The sequence below is a fragment of the Bubalus bubalis genome, chromosome 23 (genome assembly GCF_019923935.1).
Source record: "Bubalus bubalis isolate 160015118507 breed Murrah chromosome 23, NDDB_SH_1, whole genome shotgun sequence".
Classification (NCBI taxonomy): domain Eukaryota; kingdom Metazoa; phylum Chordata; class Mammalia; order Artiodactyla; family Bovidae; genus Bubalus; species Bubalus bubalis.
In genome coordinates this window covers 44,488,800-44,505,625 of record NC_059179.1, presented here as the reverse complement: position 1 = coordinate 44,505,625, position 16,826 = coordinate 44,488,800, and the positions used below count along the sequence as shown (strand labels likewise).

General features: G+C 47.5%; 1 long non-coding RNA gene across 1 annotated transcript in view; it reads left to right on the top strand.

Annotated features, from left to right (window-relative positions):
• Positions 1-4,206, top strand: part of LOC112581636 — a 36,491-nt gene extending 32,285 nt beyond the window's left edge. The window contains exons 2-3 of the long non-coding RNA XR_006547863.1: positions 1,559-1,613; positions 3,313-4,206. This is a non-coding gene — a long non-coding RNA (uncharacterized LOC112581636). The remainder of the gene's footprint in view (positions 1-1,558; positions 1,614-3,312) is intronic.
• Positions 4,207-16,826: the final 12,620 nt, after the last annotated feature.

Sequence of the window (16,826 nt, the reverse complement as noted above, 5' to 3'; positions counted from 1 at the left end):
ACAAACCCAAACGGAGGGACATTCTACAAAATATCTAGTCAGTACTCTTTTCAAGTGTCCAGTTCAGTTCAGTTCAGTCACTCAGTCATGTCCGACTCTTTGCGACCCCATGAATCGCAGCACGCCAGGCCTCCCTGTCCATCACCAACTCCCAGAGCTTATGCAAACTCATGTCCATTGAGTCGGTGATGCCATACAACCATCTCATCCTCTGTCATCCCCTTCTCCTCCCGTCTTCAATCTTTCCCAGCATCAGGGTCTTTTCAAATGAGTCAGTTCTACACATCAGGTGGCCAAAGTATTGGAGTTTCAGCTTCAACATTAGTCCTTTAGGATGGTACTGGTTGGATCTCCTTGTAGTCCAAGCGACTCTTAAGAGTCTTCTCCAACACCACAGTTCAAAAGCATCAATTCTTCGCCGCTCAGCTTTCTTTATAGCCCAACTCTCACATCCATACATGCCCAAGGCATGGAAGACAAGGGAAAGACTGAAGAACTGTCACAGACGGGAAGAAACTAGAGACATGACAACCAAACGCAAAGAGGGGTCCTGAATTGGATAAAAAAAAAAGGACATTAGTGGAAAAAGTAGTGAAATACAAATAAACTCTGTATTCAGTTAGTACAGAGTACAGTGTCGTACTGTACAGGTATAGTATTGTACCAAAGTTAACTCTTAGTTTTGATAATTGTACTGTGGTTATGTAAGATGTTAATATTAGAGGAATCTGGGTGAAGAGTACATGGAAACTGTATTATCTTTGCAACTCTTCTGCAAGACTACAATTATCTCAAAATAAGACTGTAATTTTTAGTTAATTTTTTTTTGCCACGCACGCAGCATGTGGGATTTTACTTTCCCCAGGGATTGAACCTGTGTCCCCTACAAAACACAGATCCTTAACCACTGGACTGCCAGGGAAGTCTCAAGTTTGTTTTAAAAAGATATTTGTATTCTCTTTACTGTAAACTTTCTGCTCATGTATTGTACATTTATTTTTTAAACTGAATTTTTGTCTTTTACATAAAGATTTGCAGGAATTCTTTCACACATTAGAGGAAATGGACTTTTGTCATACATGCTACAATTAATTTTTTTCTGTCATTTGTCTCTGATTTTTGTTTCTGGTAAGTTTTAAAGCCAAAAAATTGTTTCATTTTTACATGGATGCATTGATTAGCTTTTCCTTCATGATTTCTGTCATATCTAGAAAGTTTTCCCCCTTGAAAAATGTTCTAATATTTTTATGGTTTTATTTTTTGACATTTAAAATCTTTTCCCTTCTGGAATTTTTTTTGGCTACCTAATTTTTTCAATATTTTTTACTAAACTCTCCACCTTTTTCTCACAGATTGAAACCCTACCTATATTATGTACATAATCATTCTTTATGCTAATTTTTTTTAAGTTCCACAAACTGCTTCTGAGGTTTCTATAAATAAACATTTAAGAATAGTCTGAAAAATTCAGAGAAGGAAGTATTAGGAGGGCAGAACTAACCTAACCAGGTATTAAAGTGTATTGCAAAACTAGTAATTCTAATAATTTGTTTACCAGGCTGTGAGCTCATTGACTGAAGGGCTGATTCATCTCTGTGCACAGTACCATCCTGGTGAGAACAGGGGCTCGATAAATGTTTGTTGAGTGACTAACTGAATGAATGAATGAATGAGTGACATGATTAGGAGAGATGAAAGCAATGATGTTGTCAAGAGCCTCCTCTGTCTCAGGCGCTTTACATGTGTTCTCCTTTTACCTCCCACCCCGCTTTTTTTTTTCTGCTGCCAGTCTAATCCTGAGCAAATAGGCTCAGAATTGTTGGGCCAGGATACTCAGCTGGTAATGAGGGTGAAGCTAAGATTTGGGCTTGATTGATCGCCCATCAAGCTCCCCAGAGCCTTGGAGAGGCCTCACCTGTGGCTTTTGCTAGCCTGGCCCAGGCCTAACTAAAGCCAGGGCCTGTTTGGGGCTGGGTCCGTACTTCCAAGGGCTTCCACAATGGCTCAGTAGTAAAGAATCTGCCTGCAATGTAGGAGACACAGGGGATTCCAGTTCAGTCCCTGGGTGGGGATGATCCCCTGGAGGAGGAAATGGCAACCCACTCCAGTATTCTTGCCTGGAGAATTCCATGGATTCTGTAGCCCTGGCAGGCTGCAGTCCATGAGGTCACACAGAGTCAGACAGGACAGAGCAGGCACGCAGGCAGGCCCCACCTCCGAAGCTGCTGCCCATCCTGCTGCAGAGTGTGACTTGGGCAAACTCTGCTGACAAGGACTGGATCCTCACCCAGGAGCCTGAGGCCCCCGCTGTCAAGGGGAGTAGTGGCCATGCCCCAGGCGTGTGTGCATGCCAAGTCACTTCAGTCGTCTCCAACTCTTTGCGGCACTATGGACTATAGCCCGCCAGGCTCCTCTGTCCATGGGATTCTCCAGGCAAGAATACTGGAGAGGGTTGCCATGCCCTCCTCCAGGGGATCTTCCCGACCCAGGGATTGTACCCACTTCCCTTATGTCTCCTGCATTGGCAGGCAGATTCTCTACCACTAGCACCACCTGGGAAGCTCCATGCCCCAAGGGAATTCAGGAATTTCTGTGGCTGCACAGAAACCTCATGGGTCACTTCTGGGAGGCACAAGACACCAGGTCTCACGTGGGCATGGACTAGGGCTCAGCAGGTGGGGTTCTAACCCAAGCCCAACTGCTGTGCATCTCGAACAAACCTTTACCCTCTCTGAGCCTCATCTACATGGTGGGGATGTTTTCCTTTATTGAGTTAAAATTTACAAACTGTTGAGACTTAGAAAACTTATGGTTAGACTTAGACTTATGGTTACTTGTTGGGGGGCCCTGGGGGGAAGGGATAGTTGGGGAGTTTGGGAGCAACATATACACATTGCTATATTTAGAATGGATAACCAACTAGGATTACCGTACAGCACAGGGAACTCTGCTCAATGTTACATGGCAGCCTGGATGGAGGGGAGTTTTGAGAAGAATGGATTAGTGTATATATATGGCTGAGTCCCTTTGCTATCCATCTGAAACTATCACAACATGGTTAATTGGCTATACTCCAATACAAAATAAGAAGTTAAAAAATTTTTACAAACTAGGAAAGGCACGGACTTTTCAGCACAGTTCAGTGTGTTTTGATAAAGTAGAACCAAAACCTGAATCAAGATACAGGACATTCCCATCACTGCAGAGAATTCTCTCAGTCAGTTCCTTGACGCTCAACCCCCTAGTGCCTTCTTGGACTTCCTATTAATGGAATCATGTAATATGTACTCTTTTGTGTCTGGATTCTTTCAGCATAACACATTTTCCAGCTTCATCCACGTTGCATGAATCAGCCCTATCGTGTGAACATACCACCCATATTCACCCATCCGCCCAACTATGGACCCCTGCGTTGTTTCTCGGTGGTGATTATGTTGAAGTTTTGGAGGATACGTATTTCCTTTTCTGTCGAGTAAATACCTTATGCAATGCAGAAACATGCTGCTCATCCCTCCTGTGAGAGAACACGCTGCTGGGGGCCCAGACAGCCAACACCCCAGCGCTGCCCCTCTGAACCCACCTCCCCCAGCTGCTCCCAGCCAGCAACCAAGCACAGAAGGAGAGGGGTGATTCGTGTCTGCCCATTCCTGCAGGATGTGGGGCTCCCCCGGACCCTGGGGTTCAGGGCCTCCCCTTCAGCCTGGCCCAGCCTCTTCTAAAGCTGCACCAAGGTTCGAGGCTTTTCTGAGCTCTTATGGGCTTCACTGTGTCCCCTCAAATCCGTACGTTGGAGTCCTGACCCTTGTATCCCAGAATGTGACTGTATTTGGCGACAGGGCCTTTCAAGAGGTGATTAAATTAAAATAAGGTTATTAACCTGGACTCTAATCCGATCTGCCTGGTACCTTCATAAGAAGAAGAGACTAGGACACAGATACACACGCACACAGGAAAAACCCTGTGAGGACAGAGCAAGAAGGGGCCACCTGCAAGCCAAGGAGAAGGGACTCCGAAGGAACCCAGACTGCCAACACACTGAGCGTGGACTTGTAGCCTCCAGAAGTGGGAGCAGAGATCTGCTGTTGAGCCCCGGTCTGGGCAGCCCGAGCAGACCAAGATGCCACCCAACCTTCCTCCCGGCCCCTCTCCTTGCTCAAGGCGGCAGGCTTCCTCCCCCTCATCCTCACAATAAATTTCTGCAGGTCTGACCCTGTCCTGGGTCTGCTTCTGACACAACCTGCCCGAAGCGCCACCCATGTCTAGGGGAGGTTCAGGAACGAGGCAGAGCCTGGCACAGAGCGGGGCCTCTGCCTGGCAGGGTCAGCGAAGTTCTGGACCAGCAGGGCGGGGAGGTGGTCCCTGATGCTCCCTTGCAGACTGGAGATGAGGCCAGATCCCTCCTCTGGGGCTGAGGCAGTGTGCCCTGGGAGGGGCAGGAAGGCCCTGATTGGCGTGTGTGTGTGGGGGGGGCGGTGTGTGGGGGGGGGTGTGGGGGGGGGGTGGGGGGGGGTGTGGGGGGGGGGGGGGGGGGGGGTCTCCTCCCCTCAGCCAGGGATTTGCCCTGGCAGCCAACCAAGAGAAGCAATTCCAGATTCCAGACAGGGGAGGGGCCTTCCGGGGGAGTCTCCGAAACGTGGGGAAACTGAGGCCAGGGTGACGGCTCTGTGATCTAGGTCGTCAGGCACACGAGCCCCTCCATGGGATTCACCGGGCCCAGCCTTGGCTGACATGCGGTCAGAAAGAACACCCCCAGCGGCACTGCCAGCTTGAGTTTGAGGTGGCCCTGCCGGTGTGTTCAGCTCCGTGCCCAGCCTCACCCTCCCGCCTGGACTCTGAAGGCTGGGGGCGGGGAGCTTGTCCCCAGGCAGGAAGGGGAGATGGTGGGTTGGCGCCGACCAGCGGGCTCTGCGGGGCTGGCGAGAAAGGGGGAGAAGCAGCCGCCGCCCCCAGCGGGGTCCTCAGGGGCCTCGCTCTCAGGAGGGCCGGGCAGGTAGGGCAGGGGCGAGGTCTGGGGGGCTTCGTGGGAGAGAGGAAGGAAGCGGGGAGGAGAGTAGGGAGGAAAGGGAACGCTGACAAACCACCTTGCTCGTTACAGCCTGTAAAGCGCTTTCCCACATCTTCGCTTTGTGATCTAGCCGCCCAATGAAGAAGGCAGATAATTTTCCCCAGGATGTGCGGACACAGGGCGTCCCCTCAGGCCGTCAGGCTCCAGCCTCCACCTGGCCCGGTTCCGACCCGGCCTCCGTCACACGCACCCCGCCCCCACCCCCATGTGGGCTCTGCGCACCCCTGCGGGCTTGTGGGGAGCCCCCAGTCCCTAAGGCCCACGTTTATCGGCCCACGTTTATTGGCCGGGCTTTGCAACCCTGGGGTCCCGGGCCAGCCCCAGCTTGACAGAGGAGCACGGAACACCATGAGCACTGAGACATTTCTGAGCTGGTTTGCCCCCAGCATCCTGCAGCCGCTCCAGGGACCATGGTTTCCAAGGCTGTGGCCCAGCGTCCCGCCCGGGCCCCTGGTTCAATCACCCCTCTTGAGTCCCCATTACGCACCACGTGTTCTGCTGGGTCCTAGGAGCCTGTGGAGACCAAGACTTGGGTCCTGCCCACATGGCTCCCCACATTGGACAGTCTTATCCAGACAGACTGCCCTGGTTGACCCTTTGAACAACAGAGGTTTGAACTGCAAGAGTCTACTTACATGCAGATTCTTTTCAATAAATAAATTGGCAACTTTTCTGGAGCTGTGTGACTATTTGAAAGAAACTTAGACAAACAGCCTAGCCTAGAAATATAAAAAAAATTAAGAAAAAGTTAGCTAGGTCATGAATGCATAGCATATACATAGATACTAGTCTATCCTTACATAGGCAGAAGGTAAGTGATATTTCATAGAAAATTAATACCATGTTAGTTTTCTTACTATTTTATAGCTTGACTTTTCAAGAATTACCTTCTCCTGCAACATGCCTCTCTTGTAATTGGAGAAACTATTTACCAGCCTGTTGTCTCAGATAAGTGTTTTTTTTTAAAAACATGTAACAATGTTTCCAATATTATATTATGAATGTTGCTGTCATACTGTGTGTTCTAAAAATTGTATAAGTCATTCATTAGTGTACAGTCTAGGCTACTGTGGACCAATCATATTGCTGTATTTTCAATATCAGTGCGGGAACTGTTGTACCTCTAAATAAATTTGAATTTCTTTTTCATAGAATCTTTTCATTTTTGATGTCTAGTATTAGTAACATGTGGACTGTCTACCTTGTTTTGCATCATATAAGACAATTTTGACATAGGTACTGATCCAGCTTGTAAACAGATGACATAAGCTTACAGTGTCGATAAACACACTGCAGTGCGGCAAGCGTATTTTCTTTCATGATTTTCTCAATATTTACTTTTCTCTAGCTTCCTTTATTGTAAGAATACAATATATAATCTGTTGGTGACAGCAGGCATGCATGCTCATTCATGTCCAACTCTTTGAGACCCCATGGACTGTAACCTTTCAGATTCCCTTGTCCATAGAATTTTCCAGAATACTGGAATGGGTTGCCATTTCCTACTCCAGGGGGTCTTTTAGACCCAGGCATCAAATCCGAGTCTCTTGTTTCTCCTGAATTGGCAGGTAGATGCTTTATGATTGCACCATCTGGGAAGCCCATATAATCCATACAACATACAAAATATATGTTAATTGGCTGTTTATGTTATCAGTAAGATTTCTGATCAGTAGCAGGCTATTAGTTAGGTTTGAAGGAGTCCAAATTTATATGTGGGCTTCCCCGATGGCTAGGCTGGTAAAGCAGGTAAAGAATCCGCCTGCAATGCAGGAGACACAGGAGAGGTGAGTTCGATACCTGGGTCAGAAGATCCTCTGGAGAAGGAAATGGCAACCTACTCCAGTATTCTTGCCAGAAAAATCCCATGGAGAGAAGCCTGATGGGCAACAGTCCAAAGGGTCGCAAAGAGTTGGACACGACTGAACAACTAAGCACACACAAGCACAGTTATATGTGGACTTTTGACCGTGAGGGTGGGAAGGGTCAGTGCCCCAACACCTGCATTTTTCCAGAGTTGACTGTATTTTGACAGATACTGTCACTGCCTTGAGACAAAGGACCGAGTCGGCTTAGACCCCCACACAGGTGGGAAGGGAACGTTCTGAGGCATGGAATCTTGCAGCCTGTTCCAAGTCCTGCCACCTAGGAGCCTGGCCAGGCACTTCTGCAGACAGAAAAGAGGTGCCAGAGGTAGAGACCAGACCAGACCTATCCTCCACCTCCCTCCTAACCAAGGTTAATAGTGGTCATGTAGTTATGCTGACACCAAGGATTCCTAAATCTAGAATTAAGGACTAAGAGGAAATGCACGAGCATATTAAGGGTGTTTGTGTTTGGGAAGAATCTAGAAGTGATTTCTATTTCTTTGAATTTTTCTAATTTAATGCATGTGTATTTCTTTTATCATGAAAAATCTTAAAGCTATACTCTTTTAGGTATATGACATTAGAAACATGATATTCCAACTTTTCTCCTTTTATCTCTATATTCTACCAGTGTTTAGCTGATGTAGTTTTTAACCAACTAGTCATACCACTGGAGAAGGCCATGGCACCCCACTCCAGTACTCTTGCCTGGAAAATCCCATGGACGGAGGAGCCTGGTAGGCTGCAGACCATGGGGTCGCGAAGAGTTGGACACAACTGAGCGACTTCACTTTCACTTTTCACTTTCATGCATTGGAGAAGGAAATGGCAGCCCACTCCAGTGTTCTTGCCTGGAGAATCCCAGGGACGGGGGAGCCTGGTGGGCTGCTGTCCCTGGGGTCACACAGAGTCGGACACGCCTGAAGCGACTTAGCAGCAGCAGCAGCAGCAGTCATACCACGTTCATTTCACTTACTAATATTCATCAGGAAGTATTCTTAAACTCCTCGTCTTTTATTTAGCAATCTTTAAAAGCTTCATTTATCAAAATGACACATGTTTATTATTTTAAAAAATAAAGAAACATTCCAAGAAGAATGTGGGAATTGTTCCCAAATTCCAGAGATAACCTCAATGAACATTTTGGCAAATATCTTCGGTTTGAATAAACCCAGTCATTTTAAAATTGATTTTGTTATTTTTTAGTGACTTGTTTTTTAATTGGTTATATAGTCACAAAGTTCAAAATCAAATTTCAAAATATGCAAAAGAAGGTAGGCATGAAACATAAAAGGTATATCTTCGTTAACAATAGATCTTCCAGAGGGGTGGTCCGGGGAGGGAGGTGGGAGGGGGGTTCAGGATGGGGAACACGGTACACCCGTGGCGGATTCATGCTGATGTATGGCAAAACCAATACAATATTGTAAAGTAATTAGCCTCCAATTAAAATAAATAAATTCATATTAAACAAACAATAGATCTTGTTGCATTTCAGTAAGTACGTTCTTTAGAAAGGTAAGACCATATTCCCCAGCACGGAGGTACCATAATTTATTTAATGCATCCTGGCTGAAGGTCATTTTGCTGAAATAGTTTTACCACTCTAGGTGAAAGCCCACAGCAGAAGAGGAGCTCTCTGAAGTACGCCTTGAAGCCTTTGCTTTTATTTTTCTATTTTTTGACTGCACCATGGGGCTTGCGGGATCCCAGTTCCCGGATCAGGAATTGAACCCGTGTCCCCTGCCGTGAAAGTGCAGTGGCCTAACCACTGGATCACCAGGGAAGTCCCAGAGTCTTTTGCTTTTAAACTGACCTGAATGGGAACCTCTCTCAGTCCAATTCAGCCCCTACTTTGCCTCATCAAGCCTGGCCTCCTGCATTTTAATGAAATGCTATCTTTTATAGGACCTTGATATCTGTTTTCCAATGTTTGAGAAATAAGTTGGCAAGAAAGAAAAAGTTCAGGGTCTACACACATCAAAGGTTTTTTCCTCTCCCAATGCCTTGCCTCCCCATGAGGTCATGGCCCTTACCCTGTAAGACCCAATGATCAGCGCCTCTCACTGGCCTTGCAGATGGTAAGGGACACTTGGATCTTGCAAGTTCATGACAAATGAGATGGGGGAAAAAAGTCGAGTTGGGCCTGTGTGTGCCTGAAATCATTCAGACATCTAGCGCATTAGTAATGACCTTCTTTGGAATGCTGGCTCCTCTTTTTCAAAAGAGGAATAGTTGGCTTGTGATGTTGTAGTTTTGCCCTTTCTTACCACCACCCACTCTCAGAAGTAGCAATCTCAAGCCTGTTTCCTTGGCTAAATATTTCTTCCTTTCTTCCTCAAGGGCACATGTAACCACACCCATTTGTATTCGGGAGCTACTCCCACGCAGGGGCTGGATTGATGGGGGTTTGTTGTTGTTGCCCAGTTACTAAATTGCGTCTAACTCTTTGCAATCCCATGGACTGCAGCACACCAGGCTTCCCTGTCCTTCACTATCTCCCCGAGTTTGCTCAAACTCGTGTCCATTGAGTCAGTGATTCCATCTAACCATCTCATCCTCTGTCGCCCCCTTCTCCTCCTGCCCTCAATCTTTCCCAGCATCAGGGTCTTTTCCAGTGAGGCAGCTCTTCAAATCAGGTGGCCCGAGTATTGGAGCTTTAGCTTCAGCATCAGTCCTTCCAATGAATATACAGGATTGATTTCCTTGAGGATTGACTGGTTTGATCTTGCTGTCCAAGGGACTCTCAAGAGTCTTCTCCAACACCACAGTTCAAAATCATCAGTTCTTCAGCACTCAGCCTTCTTTATTATCCAACTCTCACATCCGTACATGACTACTGGAGAAACCATAGCTTTGACTAGACAGACCTTTGTCGGTAAAGTGATGTTTCTGCTTTTTAATATGCTGTCTAGGTCTGTCAGAGTTCTTCCAAGGAGCAAGTGTCTTTTAATTTCATATCTGCAGTCACCCTTCACAGTGATTTTGGAGCCCAAGAAAATAAAATCTGCCACTGTTTCCATTTCCACCCCCATCATTTTGCCCTGAAGTGATGGGACCAGATTGGGATTCGGAAAGATCCAATGAGAAAATAAGAATGATAATGTGCACAAAGACTCCTTGAACTTTCTGGAGCTGGTAGAAGGACTGAAGGGGCCTTGGATGCCAGACAAGGTCTCTCACGAGGCTGGCAGGGGAGCGGTGCCCTCAAGTCCATGGGCAGGACCAAGGGCAGGGATACAGCTCAGCAACAAGGGCCTGGCCGAGGGATAGGAGGCGGCAGCCACACATCCACGCTGCCAATGCCAGCGATGTACTCATGATCCCATCACTCACACTTCCCATCCAGGCAGCAGGCATTTTTCAGAACGGTCTCTTTCAGAGTCGCAAGAAGGACAGAGCATGGGTGATCCACCCATTTTAGAAGGAACTGTATGCTCAGGGCACACCTTTTAGGAAGGCAGTGAAACAGGACTCAGGGGACACCTGGTGTGGGGAGGGGACAGCGTGCTGCTCTGGGGAAGGTCATTTCCCAGCTTGGATCACCTTGTGTTTCTCAGGGCGGCCCCATGATTTGGATTGAACAACAGAGTGGTTAACAACACAGGCTTAGGGCCAAGCTGTCAAGTTCGAGTCCTGACTCCACCCCCCACTTAGAAGCCCTGTAGCCTGCATTCATACCAGTTACCTAATCTCTCGGTTTCCTTAGCTGTACAGAGAGCTAAGGATGGGCTTCCCAGGTGGCTCAGTGCTAAAGAACCTGCCTGCCAATGTAGGAGATGCCAGAAATGTAGGTTTGATCCCTGGGTTGGGAAAAGCCCCTGGAGGAGGGCATGGCAACCCACTCCAGTATTCTTGCCTGGGAAATCCCATGTACAGAGGAGCCTGGCAGGCTACAGTCCATGGGACCAAACACACACACACAAAGGCAATAATAGTACTTGCCTCTTCAGCTGTTCTGAGGGTTAAGTGAGAAAACCACGTGCAGCCCTTATCCAATTCTCCATAAGGGCTTAACAGAGGTTAGCTGTGGTTATCATCTGGAGCACACACCCGGGGTTGGCCAGACCTGTTGTCATTACAGCCTGGCAGGCTCTGAAGGGGGCACAGATCTCAGGTCAGGGTGCTTTGCAGCCTGGAGTGCTTCATTATCCCCCCAGATGCAGAATGTCAGAGCTAGAGGACCTTGGTGGTCAGCTGGCCGGGAGATCAGAAAAGACTGAAGAGCTTAAAAGGCCAACAGACCCACACGCTCTCCAGGTGCTCCTGATGGGTGGCCAGGCTCGTGGATGACAAATTCAATCCCCTCCCTTCACAGCCGGGGAACTGAAGGGGCAGGGCAGGGCAGTGGCCAGTCCCAGGTCCTGCGGCCGGCCAGTGGCCAGGCTGGGGCTGCGATCCTGTCCTCAGAGTCCCCAGGTCTCTCCTTTCCCGCAAGGGCTCCCAGCAGCTGTGAGGCCACATGGGAAAACCAACAGAAAATGTCCCATGTCTTTGAAGCCGGTTTTTTAAGCCCAGAAGGTAGACTAGTGCATTTCTTGTCAATATATTTCAACACAATATATGGAAAGCAAGGATTTCCCTGGCAGTCCAGCAGTTAAGACGCCGTGCTTCCACTGCAGGGGGCATGGGTTCAATCCCCGGTTGGGCAGTTCCTGCATGCCATATGGTGCGGCCAAATAAAAGACTAAAAGCAAGCAAACTTCATGATGTTCAGTGTACCTGAATCTGGGTGGGAGCCTTCACCTGACTCATGGGCTGAGGACCCACTGGTTGGTGGGCTGCATAGAGAACTGTTTAATTTAGAGGACCCTTTCTCTGCTAATCAGGAGGATGTGTGTTCAGCCGTCTGTTTAAGAATTCACTCTTTTCAGAGGATAAATATCAGTCTGTCGTTTTGAAAGGGAACATATGGGAGTCAAATGACCACCATTTTCTTTTAATGGCAGACATGTGTTCATGAATATGTAAACGTCCAGAGGTGAGGCTGGAAAGCTCCGCTCTCACTGGGCAGGATTTTGTAGAAATAGTTTTTGCAGGAGGACCAGATGGCATTTGGGCTTCCAGAGACTGAGGGTCAGAGGGGCAGCCTTCACTCCCTTCTCCTCGCCCTCCAAAGGCAGCCCAGGGGAGGGGCCTCATTGTCTGACTTCTGTGCTTGCAGGCCTCCCCAGGAGGAGGGCCCAGGGAGACTCACACAGGGCTCGGTGTGGGGATGTTCCTCACCCATGTTGTTAAGTCACTAAGTCGCGTCTGACTCTTTGCGACCCCATGGACGGCAGCATACCAGGCTTCCCTGCCCTTCACTGCCAGCTCCTGGAGTTTGCTTAAATTCATGTTCATTGAGTCGGAGGTGCCATCCAACCATCTCCTCCTCTGTCGTCCCCTTCTTCTCCTGCCCTCAATCTTCCCCAGCATCAGGGTCATTTCCAACGAGTCAGCTCTTGGCATCAGGCGGCCAGAGTACTGGAGCTTCAGCTCAGCCACGTGGGCCTCACTGTCATCGCCATGGAGTGTAGATGATGCCACTGGTGAGGCATGGGTAAAGTGCCCAGACCCTGGCAGACACTGAGCAAGCCATGGGTGACGGTGGCTGTGGCGCCCAGCCCGGACTCCACCCACCATCCTGAGCTGGTTTGGGTAGAGATGCAGGCTCACTGCCATGCTGTGCTCTGCAGAGGGAACGCAGGGTCGGGCCACACCACAGAGTGGCCAGGGGCCCCCGTCTGCCACCCTGTCATTACCCACCCAGGGGTTCCCTGCCCCCAGCCTGGACCAAGGTGCCCTGGGCCCCTTCGGCCTCAGTGGGCTGCACGCACGGGCTGCTTGCTGCAATCACCAGGTCTGCTCTTTAACTCTGCCAGTGGCCCCAGCCCCACTCTGGACCAGCTGGATGAGAGCCCCAGCGGTGGGGCCTCGGTATTACTGATACCCCCGGGAGATTATACAGTGCCACCAGGGTGGAGAAGTGCTGATACAGTTGACGTGGAAACATGTGCTAAGATCATGGCATCGGGTCCCATCACTTGATGGCAAATAGATGGGGAAAAAATGGAAACAGGACAGATTTTATCTCCTTGGGCTCCAAAATCACTGGGGCCAGTGACTGGCAGCCATGAAATTAAAAGACGCTTGCTCCTTGGAAGAAAAGCTATGACAAACCTAGATACTGTTTTAAAAAGCAGAGACATCACTTTGCTGACAAAGGTCTGCAAGGAGTCGGACCTGACTGAGAGACTGAACAACAAATATGTAAAACAGATGGCCAGTGGGAATTTGCTGTGTGACTCAGGGAGCTCAAACCACGGCTCTGTGACAACCTAGAGGATGGGGTGGGATGTGGGAGGGAGGTTCAAGAGGGAGGGGCCATACATATATCTATGGCTGATTCATGTAGATGTACGGCAGAAATCAACAAAATATTGTAAAATGATTATCTTTCATTTAAAAACAAATATTAAAAAAAAAAGTTGATAGTCTGGACTCACAAGTTCAAGGCCGATGGTGTGTAGGTGTGAACTCAGCAGAGCTGTGCCAACCAGCCCCGTTGCTGCCACAGGGCCAAGTTACTGGCTGTTAGACAAAGGTGGGACTTCAAAGCCCAGATAGCGGCACTGCTACCTGGAGTGGACGAGGTGGGACACTGGCCCAGGTGCCTGTTGGGGTCAGAGGTCATGCGTAGCCTGGGCTGTGATCCTGGTGTGATCCTGGCACAGGCCCACAGGCTGCCTCTGGAAGGATCCCGGTCCAACAGCACACCCACCCATGGCCCGGGAAGGGCATCCCACTGGGGGATGGGACCAGCCTCTTTCTGGCAGCAGGAGACCAGCCAGGCAGCAGCCTCACCCCTTCTAGGTCCTTGGCGGTCTGTGAAATGCTAAGGACTGAGGTTCGGTCATTTGAGTAATAACAATAGCAACTTCATTACCATCTGTTTCCTGAGGGCTGCCTCAGGGTCTGGCTCATCCTACCCACTTCACATGCATTGCGTATGCTCAGTTCTTCAGTCATGTCCAACTCTTTGCAACCCCATGGACTGTAGCCTGCCAGGCTCCTCTGTCTATGGGATTCTCCAGGCAAGAATACTGGAGTGGGTTGCCATGCCCTCCTCCAGGGGATCTTCCCAACCCAGGGATCAAACTCTCGTCTTCTGCATTACAGGCAGATTCTTGACCACTGAGCCACCAGGGAAGCCCATCCCTATTTCATAGATAGAGAAATAAACTTGGTAACTAGCTCGAGGTCTAACCAAGAGTAAGCTTGCTGAGATAGAATTCACACCCTAATCTGGTGTGCCCAACTGCCCTGGATCCTTCTGCCAACCCCACTGCCCCCTGCTCCCCAGGGGGAGCTGAGACTTCGGGTAGAGAAGCCCACTGCCCAGACTTGCATCTTGGCAGTACGTGGGAAGCTGGGGTTCAGGCTCTTCACTTTTCATCCGTTCAGTCACTTGAGCAAAGCTCAGTTTGAGAGACTGACAGAGAATTCTGCTTCCAGCCATAAGGCAGGAGCGTTTTCTCCACTGAAAAGAACAAGAAAAACTGAGTAAATGTCTCTCTTTCTCTCTCCCTCCCTCCTCCCTTCTCTCTCTCCAGGTACATATTCTTCACCAGATAATTCTCTCAAACAATTTAGGAAAAAGTAACTCCAGTCTTACAAAAAAACAGCACTCTTCCAGAGAATAGAAATAAATGGACACTGCCCAACTCATTTTGCAGAGCCAACACAACCTTGATTTCACAACCGGATGAGGACATGGCAAGATAGGAAGATTACCAGAGAGTCTCTTTCATGAAGGCGGATGCAAAAATCCCTTAGCAAACTAAATCCACTTACATATGAAAAGGATAAGACCTGACAAGAATGTTCGCTCTATAAATGATAGTTTCAACATTAAAAATCAAGATATGTTACTACATTCAACTAAGCAAGGGGTAAAATCACACACTTTTGATAATATCCAATAGTCATTCAGAGTAATAATAAGAAACTCTCGGGAGACTAGGAAAGAAGGTTATAGAAAGGTAAGAAAACTTCCTCAGTCTGATAGAATATCTGCAAAAGAACCTCTTCCTAAATGTGAAATATTGAAAGCCTTCTCCCTGAGATCAGGAATAAGACAGGATGTACTCCATCACCGCTTGTATTTAACATTATATCATTATACTGAGGTATTGGCAAGAGCAAAATGTCAAAAGAGAAGTAATTGGTGTGAAGAATGGAAAGGAGGAAATAAGACTGTCATTATTTATAGAAAACACGATTGTATTCATAGAAAGTCAAAGTAATGTATAGATAAACTCTTAGAATGAATAAGAGATTAAGGCAGATTGCCGAGTACAAGGTGTGTATCAACAGACACTGGGTTTCAATACACTAATGACAAACCAGTAAAAAGGAAATTTATAAATATTACTATTTATAATATTATATGTGTTCTTGCACACACCTCTCTACATGTACACACAACACACATTAAACACCTTGGAATACAACTAAATGAAAGATATGAGAGATCTCTACACAGAACACAAAGTTTTGAAGGAAATAAATTAAGCCTTAAATAAATGGACAGCCATAACTGGCTTACAGATTAGAAGACGCAATATTGTTAAGATGTCAATTCTTCCCAATTGATCTATGGATGCAATGCAGTCAAAATCTCAGGAAGACTATTTGGAGAATGTGGAAACTGACGATCTGATTCCAAAGTCTGTATGGAAATGCGCAGAACCAAGAACGGCCACTCGCAAAGCTCAAGGAGTCACGCTGCCAGATATCAGCAGTTATAGCAAACCTTTGTCACAAAAAATCGGCCACTAGAAGAAAAGAGAATTCAGAAACAGACCTGGGTTCCATTTATGACAAATGTGACAATGGGATGCTATGGGGGAAAGGATTATCTTTAATAACTGGTGCTGGGTCAACTCAACTGCATATTCATAGAAAAAAGACAAATTTTGATCCTTAGGTCATGGAACATATACAAATTTTGACAGTTTATTTATACCATATGCAAAAATAAAAATATGAAATGTAAAATAATAAATCTTCTAGAGAAAAACTCAGCAGAAACTTTTCATGACATTGTAATAGGGAAAGACTTCTTGGGACTTCCCTGGCATCCCAGTGGTTAGGACTCCATGCTTTAATTGCCAAGGGCTTGGGTTTAATCCCTGGTCTGAGAACTAAGATTCCATAAGTCAAATGGTGTGACGAAAAAAGAAAAAAAAAAAAAATGATTTCTTAAACCAAATGCAAGAACCATAAAGGAAAACAATTGGTAAGTTAGATTAAAATTTTAAATTTCTGTTCAGCAAAAAAGCAGAGCCTTTGAGCTGGGAAAAGAATATGTGTTGGTCACACGTGTGTGCACGCACACACATGTGTGTGCATGCATATAATACAGGCGTCCCGGGTGGCTCAGAGGTAAAGAATCTGTCTGTCAAGCAGGAGGCACAGATTCAGTCTCTGGGTGGGGAAGATCTCCTGGAGAAGGAAGTGGCAACCCACTCCAGAATTCCTGCCTGGGAAATCCCATGGACAGAGGAAACTGGCGGGCTAAAGTCATGGGCTCCCAGAGTTGGACACAACTTAGCGACTAAACAGCAACACACAGCATCCATACAACATACATCCATGTGTATGTACACACACACACATATATGTATTTCAGTACTATGTGGAATCCCTGGAGAAAAAAATGGTAACTCATTCCAGTATTCTTGTCTGGAAAATCCCATGGACAGAGGAGCCTTGCAGGCTACAGTCCATGGGGTCAGGAAGAGTTGGACACGACTGAGCGACTAAGCCACCACTATGTGGAATACACATGAACTCTTAGGCAAATCCACGAGAAAAAGGCAGACAACATAACAGAAAAATGGGCTCAA